Source organism: Tachypleus tridentatus, chromosome 4, assembly GCF_004210375.1.
Source record: "Tachypleus tridentatus isolate NWPU-2018 chromosome 4, ASM421037v1, whole genome shotgun sequence".
Lineage (NCBI taxonomy): Eukaryota > Metazoa > Arthropoda > Merostomata > Xiphosura > Limulidae > Tachypleus > Tachypleus tridentatus.
Window position 1 is genome coordinate 50,481,867 of NC_134828.1, and position 10,173 is coordinate 50,492,039.

Here is a 10,173-nt window from a genome sequence, read left to right on the forward strand (position 1 = left end):
AAATAACTTTAATTAGTTGTCGTCACTTTTAAACTGATAGACTAGAAGGAAGGCAGCTGGCTAGTGAACAGAACTAATTTACAGCTTTTGAGCTGCTTTTGTTTGGCCGAATAATGGGATTTGACTGTCAATGTTATTGTATACCCACAATACTAAAGTGCAGAGTGGGTTTTTGCATCAACAAATTGCAAACAAAAATCGCCGGATTGACACTCTAGGTGCACTAAACAATTGGACCACGCCAGATTCAATCACAAACAAAAGAACAAAAACACTCAACTAAAAACACTCATGTAACATATTCTATCTTTTATAGCACAATGTTTTGTATACAATCTTTACGTGCAGTTTAAACTACAATTTGAAAGAATGAATGAATTTTTCTTTTTTTTTACAATAAGCCACGAATGCTTAGTTATGTCTATCGTAGTTAAACGAAGGAAGCCCTTTACTACAGTGTAAATATAAAATGTTCGTTATACGACAGGGGGAGACATAAAGGATATATGATACCTAAATAGTTAAAGCTTGAATTTGTCATCAAGAATTGCGTACTAGACATTATAGCCTGTTCATAACTATATTATTTATTAAGATAATATTTTAAGTTGGTTTGAACATAGCGAGATGCATAAAACCTTTTTGCTTATGTGACAAGTACAGTAGGTAACAATGATATTACATGATAGAAAAGTGCAGAGCAATTCTGTAGAGTAAGTGGATGATAAGCTATTATACTTAAAAGTAATTTTTCTTTGGGGTTATGTTTTAATATCAAGCTACACAGTGGGCTATCTGCATTTCATCCACTGCAAGAACTCGAATCCCGTGTTTTAGCTTTGTAACTCCGATAACTTACCGCTAAACAAGTAGAAGAGGCTCGAAAGGTACTAAATATGAATATGACAAATGGACAGATTTTTTGTCAATCTAGTCATGAGATACTTTCTTGATTTATTCTAGCTAATTAACTAACTTGGCAGTTGTTTTGGTTTTATATCTCCCAAGCCCGCGGAATTAGGTTTAGGTGTTTAAGATCTACGGTCTATGCTTGGTGTGTGAAGGTTTGGTTTATTTTAGACATGACTCCACGACCCTCAGATGTATATCCTCACAAAATGTTTTACCCTTTATACAAATCATTCTCTGTGTGTCTGTTTTTTGCTTTTTTTTCAAATTCTTGTCTTTATACAAGACTTTACAGTAATAAACGTTAAGTCAGTCAGATAATACCAGACTTAACATGTCACACCATCATCTTAGCAAAAACGCAATATAACAGAATCACAGTAAACGTGTAGAAATTCACTTTCTGTAAAAGTTATCTTTCTTTGCATAATAATTGATTCACACATTGTTACTGGACTTGAAATCTAAAGTTTAATTTTACATTTTGGTTAACTCGATGTATCTTCTAAATAAGTTTTGTCTTCTTCCAAAAACCTTTTCACTTCATTCGTCATAGTTTGTTTACTCAGTTTCATCATGATACTAAAATAAACTAAGCGGCCTGCTGTTTTTGATGTGCAATACTTAAGGGAATTCTGCGCGGTAGCATTTACACACAACTTAGAACATTACTATGAACAAATTCATAATATTGCAGAAAAGTTTCTATAATGAGATGACAGTCGCTCGCACAAAGTTCAGACTAATGTTTTCCAATGGCTAACAGTTTGAGCGGTGATTTTATTGTTCTTCAGATGAAATATGATGTCTTAGTTAAGGACTGGAAACGCCACCTAGCCATTTCCTACTATTTTTTTGTAAGTTCTTGAATAATGAGCAGCTTCTAGAATATTAGAAGTGGGCTGATGCTAGTCCTACTTTCAAGAGTTAAAAACTGTTCCATTCATTATGTGTATATTACTCTTACATCAGTAATGGGATTTTTTTAAAAGTCTGATAAACGATGCTTTGAAAAGTTTAATATTTTGTTGATTAATCTACAAGGTTTAATTAGGAGAAATCTTCCCTTACTAATCCTTTGAGGCTGTGGTTAATGTAGAATTAGGCAATTGTCTGGATTATCAGAAAGCATTTAAGAAAGTGTCAGTATAAGGCTTGTAAAAATATTTCTGTAGGTGTGGAGAACGGGTTGATTCATTGGATATAAAAATTGGCTGAATGGAAGAATTGGGGTAACTCAGAGCTCAGTGTTAAAACTTTGGACATCAATGACATAGATGAAAAAATGGTCAATAAATTATTAACATTTCTTGATGATATTGAAGTTATGAGTGTTGCTGGGTATGAGGATACTGCTGTTGCTTTATAAAAGGATTTGGATTATTGGTGAAGAAATGACAGATGGGCTTTATTTAAAATAAATACAGGGTAGAGCATGTTGATTATCACAATTTGAATTATCAGCATAATTTTGATGGAATAATCTTAATAATGTTATGGAAGAATAAGATCTTGGTGTTGTATTTGCTAAACCCATTCAAGAAATGAGCTATTGCTTGTGGTAGGACAAATTCGTTTTTAGGTTGTACATATACAGAAATACTGAATACAAGTCTAAAGAGATTACTGTTTTATTGTATAGGTCGTTGATTTTGTTACATTTGTTTTATTGTCTTCAGACTTGATTACTTTATTTTAGGCAGAACATTCAGTTGATACGAAAGTTGAAATACAAGAAGAAAGTCTGAAATTGTTTTTGTTTTGAAAAAAAGAAAGGTTAGAGAAGATCCGAGTGTGGTGATTAAGACTGTTAGTGTTGACGATAAAATATTTTTGTGCTTAATGGTGAAAATGATAGAACTACGTTACAGAACTATAAATTTGAGCAGAGTATTTACGAGCTTTATTTTTTCTGACAGGGTAGTTGGCCTTTGGAGTGGGTTACTTTCAGATCTAGTAAATGTAGCTCAAGGAAACTTAAGAAAATGCTTAATAAATGATAAGAACTGGGTTTGAGTGCTTTGTTTTTATTTTAAAGTTTAGTTTAGTGAATAGAACAACCTATTTGGATGAACAGATCTCTTGTTGTTCTTAAATTATATATATATATATATATATATATAATATGCAGAAGATGTATTTATGCCAACAAACAATTCTTTATATGAAATTCCTAGAAATGTTTTACATTTAATCTAAAATAAGCAAAAGCTTAACCGTTAAATTTCAGGATTTACATTATAAGTTAACTACAAAGATATGTAAGATAATTTACACTACGAACGACCTACAGAGACATGTAAGATTATTTATATTACAAGCGACCTAGAAAGATTGTTTGTTTGGTTTTTAATTTCGCGCAAAGATACACGAGGGTTATCTACGCTATCCGTCCCTAATTTAACAGTGTAAGACTAGAGGGAAGGCAGCTCGTCATCACCACCCACCGCCAACTCTTAGGATATTCTTTTATCAGCGATTAGTGGAATTGACCGTCACATTATAACGCCCCGACGAGGGAAACATGTTTGGTGTGACAGGATTTAGAACCCGCAACCCTCAGCTTACGAGTCGAGAGCTCTAACCACCTGGCCAACCTACAAAGACATTCATAATAAATTTCGACTATAAGTAGTCTATCATGATATGTAGGGTAATTTTAACTATATATGACCTACAAAGACCCGTAGCATAGTTTAGACTACAAGTAATTTATCAAAACATACGGGATAATGTTAACTATAAATGATCTACCAAGACATGCAGGATAGTTTTGACTATACATACCATATTAAGACATGCAGAATGATTTCCCCCAGTAAAGTTCCAAGAGTGGCATTAATAATTGAATATTTTCGATCGGATGAATTTCGGCATGTACATTTGTTGTCTGTTTTTTTTTTTTATGGTGTCCCAAAGAGTACTGTAATCCCCCCCTCACCTCCAGTAACGTTTCTCAAGACACTTTTAAACATATCAAAATGCTTAAGTATGATTACACTGTAAACTCTGACCTGATGATTAAAATGCTGGACTCCCAGTTTGATAGACATGGATTCGAATCCACGTCCCATCGAATATGCTCGCTCTTTTAGCTATGTGGTGTCATAATGTTTCAGTGAATCGCACTATTTAGTGGTAAAAATGTAACCCGACAGTTAGCAACTACTTGTGTTAACTAGCTGCCTTCTCTCTAGTATATCATTGCTAAATTAGGAACGTCTGGAGCAGATATCCTTCATTTAGCTTTAAGCAAAATTCAAGACAAACCAAAATTGTAAACCCTAATGGTAGTGTTAGAAAAAGTGAAAGTGGTTCATAATAACACTGCTCTTATATTTCTCATTTCAAGACTTAGCGTGCATGGGCATGGCTTTACTGTAACAAATGTAATAAAACGTAACGTAACAGTGTGAAAGAGGATAACAAACTGAAGTGGTATTTGTGGAGATTATTGTAAGTGCATCATGCTATAATATTAAAGAGAATGTCACTGTAAACATAATTAACTTCCTTTTTTGTTGAATAACTTTGTATGTTATTGGTATTTCGTTTCGATTTTGAGTTTATAAACAAATAGAACTTTACATCTCTCCTCTATCACATTAAACACAGTCTAAGGATATATCGTTTTAGACGTATGCCATATACACTATATATACCACATTTGGTAACCTTAAGCATTTCTGCATTCAGGTGATCAAACGCTTATGTCAGCGAAATAGACAAGCACAAGCAGAACTCTAAATGAACTGCAATCTATAAGACCACTGTCTGTACGAACGAATAATATTTTACACTGACAATATAGTAAGAGCAGTCTATTAGTAATGAAGAATAACGTTGCAGTACTTTCTACTCGTGGAATAATGAGAGAACAGTACAGATTTATGATTTGACTTTATAGTCATGGAAGAATTAGTGAACTATACACGTTTATGGTTTAACTTTTTACTCATGGAACAATGAGTGAATAGTACAAGTTTGTGAAATAACTTTCTAATCATGAAATAATTAAGTGAACAGTACAGGTTTATGATTTAAAATTATAGTCATAAAATAATGAATGAACAGTACAGGTTTAATTGTTTTTGGAATTTCGCACAAAGCTACTCGAGGGCTGTCTGTGCTAGCCGTCCCTAATTTAGCAGTGTAAGACTAGAGGGAAGGCAGCTAGTCATCACCACCCACCGCCAATAGTAGTTATTCCACAATTATTTGTCGTTTTCATGATGTCTGCGAGCGAACATTTTTCTTTAGACCATCAGCTAATCATGCACATTTAAAGAATTAATATATAGCTGATCACTAATGAAACCACTATTCGTCTCTTGTGTACTAAACTTGTGTAGAGAAAAGGACTAATCTGTTATACCACTATAAATCTCGTGCATACTGAACTTGTGTGGATACAAGCATGAAACCGTTATACCAATATACCAAACTTGTGTGGAGACAAGCACTAAACTGTCATACCACTATGCACAATAAACTTATGTGGACATAAGCAGGTGTTCAGCTGTATTCATCACAATATAACAGAACTTAAATAACCATGTCAGTTTTTTGTTTGTATGTGGCGAACTCAAAAGTTAGAACTAGTAACACTTCTCATACTAGTTCTTTTATTTTCATAATGTGAGTTGTAGTAGACTTGAAATGGGTAGTATTCAGTGAACTCGACACAAATGATCTTCGTGATAACTGCTAGTGCATACATGTGATATATTTTAAATAGTGAACTTAAAACACAATAACTTTTGGTAAACTTGAGATAAGTTATCTTCCTTGAGCTACAATAAATTATTTTAGTCATTTTGAAACTCAATTATTAGTTAACTTGAAACAAGTGTTGTAAGGTAAAGTCAAAGTTAGGTGAACTTAAAATCGAGTCAGTATAATTGTTTGTTCGTTTTTTAATTTCGCGCAAAGCTACACAAGAGCTATCTGCGCTAACCGTCCCTAATTTAGCCTAAAAACGACAATACAAGAAAGAGAGACTCAAATATAGTTAATTTATCAAAAAACAATCCTAACACTAACCCAGGAAAAAATTTTAGACAAAGGCCTAAACTGCACAATAACACATTAAAATTATATATTTAAAAATGGCTGGTATGACTAAAGAAAGCACTTGTAGAGGAGCGAACAACGTTTCGATCTTCTTCGGTCATCTTCAGTTTATTGTCATCACGGAACACACTAAAATGTTTATATCTTAGAAATCAAAGACAGAATAGAAGAGTTAACTAGAAGATTAGTCCAACAATCAACCATACAAAAATAAAATTAAACCAGCAAACAAGAGCGCTTCATCTTTTGAAATTCAAGAAGGAAATATCAACAAGATAAGAATGTTGATAATGAAATTACAAAGACATTTCAAGGCAAAAATAAAGAATGTAGATTCCTAAACAATCAAATTACAATAAAAGCATAAACAACTTTATCCATAAGATACTGAGCAGAATTGAATGTCATCTACTAAATTAAAAAAAAACATAAAATTAAACAGAACTTCATGATACAAATAAATACTTCAATAAAATTCATGCTGTGATATAGTACTGTGGTGACAGCTCACTTTTAAACTAAAATGTCATCAAAATTCTTTTTCTCATGCATGGTAAGCGCTATCGAATGTCAAGTATGAGTACACAGCTGAAGAACCGTCAGACAATTCCAGAAAAGGGCGAAGGCTGTATAGCCTTCTACAAAAAATAGTAGTTATATACTTGCCTGGAGAGTGGGTATAACTGTTAGTACCTTTAATGTTGAATAGACTGAAACACACTGTTAGTACCCGAAATAAGCCTAATGCATACACGCTGCTAATAACATTTCGTTTGCTGGGAGTTGATAAAACAGAAAACATTCCGCTAGTACAGCGGTAAGTCTACGGATTTACAACGCTAAAATCAGGGGTTCGATTCCTCTGGGTGGTTTCAGCAGACAGCCCGAAGTGGCTTTGCTATAAGAAAACACACACACACACACACACACACAATACAACAGAAAGATAGCGAATTGGGTAAATTAATAGTAAGAGGCTGCTGTTTTATCTACATGTATTTCAGTGTGTGATACATATAACAAAATCTATAAATATAAAAGTTTCAGCTAGAGAAGAAATTAAATCACAACAGTCTTCATTTTGCTTTTTAGCGTCACTGAAACAGATAAGCAATAAAAAAAATTAAGAGGTTTTCTTCTTTTAAGTAGAGTTCAGGACTTTCGTATTTTTGTACTTTCTTACTGTTACATAGGTATTTATTACTGTGACCTCACCTCCCGATACTCAGCGGTAAGCTTCGCAGTTTATAGTTCTATAGTTCTGGTGTCGATCCCTGTTGCATGAACAGCGCAGACAGAACATTGTGCTGTGTTTTGCTCAGAACAGTAAATAAACAAACATGTCAAATGACAAAAATAATTCTTATTTTGAAATGACAAAACGTGTTGGCGCCAATTGTTTCTATATGTCTTTACTTTTTATTCTTCCCAAATTTCTCATTTTGCTAGTTTAAGAATTTTTTGGGGAAGGAGGAATATACTGCAATTAGGGGTGATCAACTCACATGGATGCAAAAAAGAAACTGTGGTGGTGAGAAATTGAATAGAAGTGAAAAAATGTAATTTTTTTAGATCTTAGAAGTTTTAAAGAATATTCTGCATTCGTACCATTTAGTTGGAAGAATGTATAAAATTTTCAAATTATTCTTATTTTGTTTGAAGAAATACTCATTACAGTCTTTAATTTGGAAGCACTTAAGTTGAGAGCGTCATATTGAAATGATTCTGGTCCCTCACCGTGTCTTTACATTCCATGTTGCCACGGTCATGTCTGATCTGATAGCCAATCATTCTGACAATAGCCCTGCAGCATAGTTTTCACTGAAAAACAAAGCTCCGTTGTGAGGCTGATATGTATAAAATACAACAAGTTTATTTATAGTATACAACAGTTTTCCAGCACCAGCTTTTGCAACCCGATCGCACAGGAATCCTGAGGTGCTGCGTTCAGCAAATTAGCATTATTTCTCGACTGTGTTACGTACTATAATTTATCTCAAACAACTTAACGATTTATTATGTTATGCACTTTAACTGTTACGATCTCAAATAGGTAGAAATTTTACTTTTAATTTCGAAGAAATATGTGTTAAATTTATGATACTTAAAAGTACGTCCAAATGTGGACACAAACGTACTGGATGTTGCCTCCTTTACCATTTTAAGCACCAACAATCGGACATAACATGACAAGGTCTTTACAAAAATGGCGCACAGGCCTTAATGACTTTGAAGTTTTATCCTGAGTGTAATATGATTTCTAACTAGAGAAGCTGGATTTTTAGAAGAGTAAAGGGACATAGCTTTTGTCAAAATGGTAGGAATTTCTGTGTATGTGTTAAAATGTAGTCATTGGAAAGAAGAGATGCTTTTTGTAGGGTCTCGACTTTCAAGTCAGTTTTGAGGTTGTTGTTTGCACAACGTTTGAATTCTTCAATTAGACAAGATTGTCTTAGTTTGACGAAACTGTTTCCAATGTGCATAGAATTACACCATCGATCAAAATAAAGCTCTTTTTAGAGGGCGAATTCTATATAACTTTGGCTATCTTGATTGTTATAACCTTGAAACATTTGGCGATAAGCCTCTGGTACTGACTCGTATATTTTGAGAATAGCTGTTTTAACCTTATCTTAATCCGTAGAATATTCTAGAGAGAGAGAGAAAGAGTTAAAACACTACAATAATAATATTTTTTCTGGTTTGGGCAACCTTCTCAAAATGTTAGAAATATTTATTAACTTCATTTTCATTAAACGGCTCTACTTTAATATTTCGATTGAGTTCAGAGTTATCATTTTGTCGTGGTCGATCGGAGTTGAGTTTAACTTCCATTTCTTTTAGCCTAATTTCTTTCTCGGCTTCAATGCGAGCTTGTTTGGCCTCGAGACGTTTATTTTCTCTTTCAGCTTCGATATGGGCTTGTTCAAGCTCCATTTGTTTGAGTTTAAACTGGATTTTTAACTTATTTTTATCGATCAAATCTGATTGGCTAGTGGAGACATTACAGTATTTCCCTAATGCTTCCTGAGACAACAAATTATCATCGACTAGTATTTCAACAATATGCTTTTTCAGTTCATTTTTTCTCCTTGATTTCTTAACTTCTGAGTTTAAAATTTTGGCAATTTCGAGCAATTCACTTTTGTTATATTTTTCAAGTTATTCGTGGGATGGTGATCCAAGAAAACCTCAATAATCAGATATAATCTTATTGGCACTGATAAATATAAATTTAATTAAGATTTGAATTTTAACTTAGAACAGATTTTGTCTCTGATTCAGATCTCGGACTTGAACTTACAATTTGTTATGTTATGTACTATAATTTATCTTGGTCGAATCTCCAGTTTATTATGTTACATATTACGATTTCAAATGGCCTGAAATTTGAATGTGAACATAGAAGTTAATTGAATGTCAATATGTGTCAAATTTATGATACATGCCAAGAAGATTCATATACGCAATTTTCATTCTTAACATAAATGTATTTTAATATACAAACACCAATACAATTTATAATAATTCTTATTACAAATAATAATTTACATACAAAAGTTTTGCAACCTTACAAATAATACTGAATTATCTATATGATCTGGAACTTAATCTTTTTATCCACCGTTCACGGAAGGCGAATTAATTCTACGTTGATACACTAATACACTTCTCTTGACGGCTGGCTACCTTGAAACACGTTAAGTTTTCCATCGACGAAAATTTCTTTGTGGAAACTAACGTCTGAAGTTAATTCACGAAAGTTAAACGGTTTGTAATGTTCAAAATCTATAAACGTTTCTGGTCAAATATCTGTAGTTTTCCTATTAATAAGCTTTTACCAAAATTATAGGTTTCGAGGTTTATGCAATGACTGTAGTAAACTAACAATAATATTAAACTGTCTCTTCAGGCGAAGTTCTCGAATACTTTAGGTATTTAGGTAGATATACACATTGTTCATTCTCACGTTCGAGACATTTCTACAAATTTGGAGAACAGGTGAGACTTTCACAATACAAATATGGATTTCTAAATATATATTAAACTGAAAAACATAGACAGTAAAATGAATACATAATAATAAATCTGTTCTAACGGTCTTCGTGTGGAGTAGCATGCTTCATTGTTCATTTACTTGAGCTATACGACAGTTGAATGAAAGATATGAAGAACCCATATCTTGGTAGT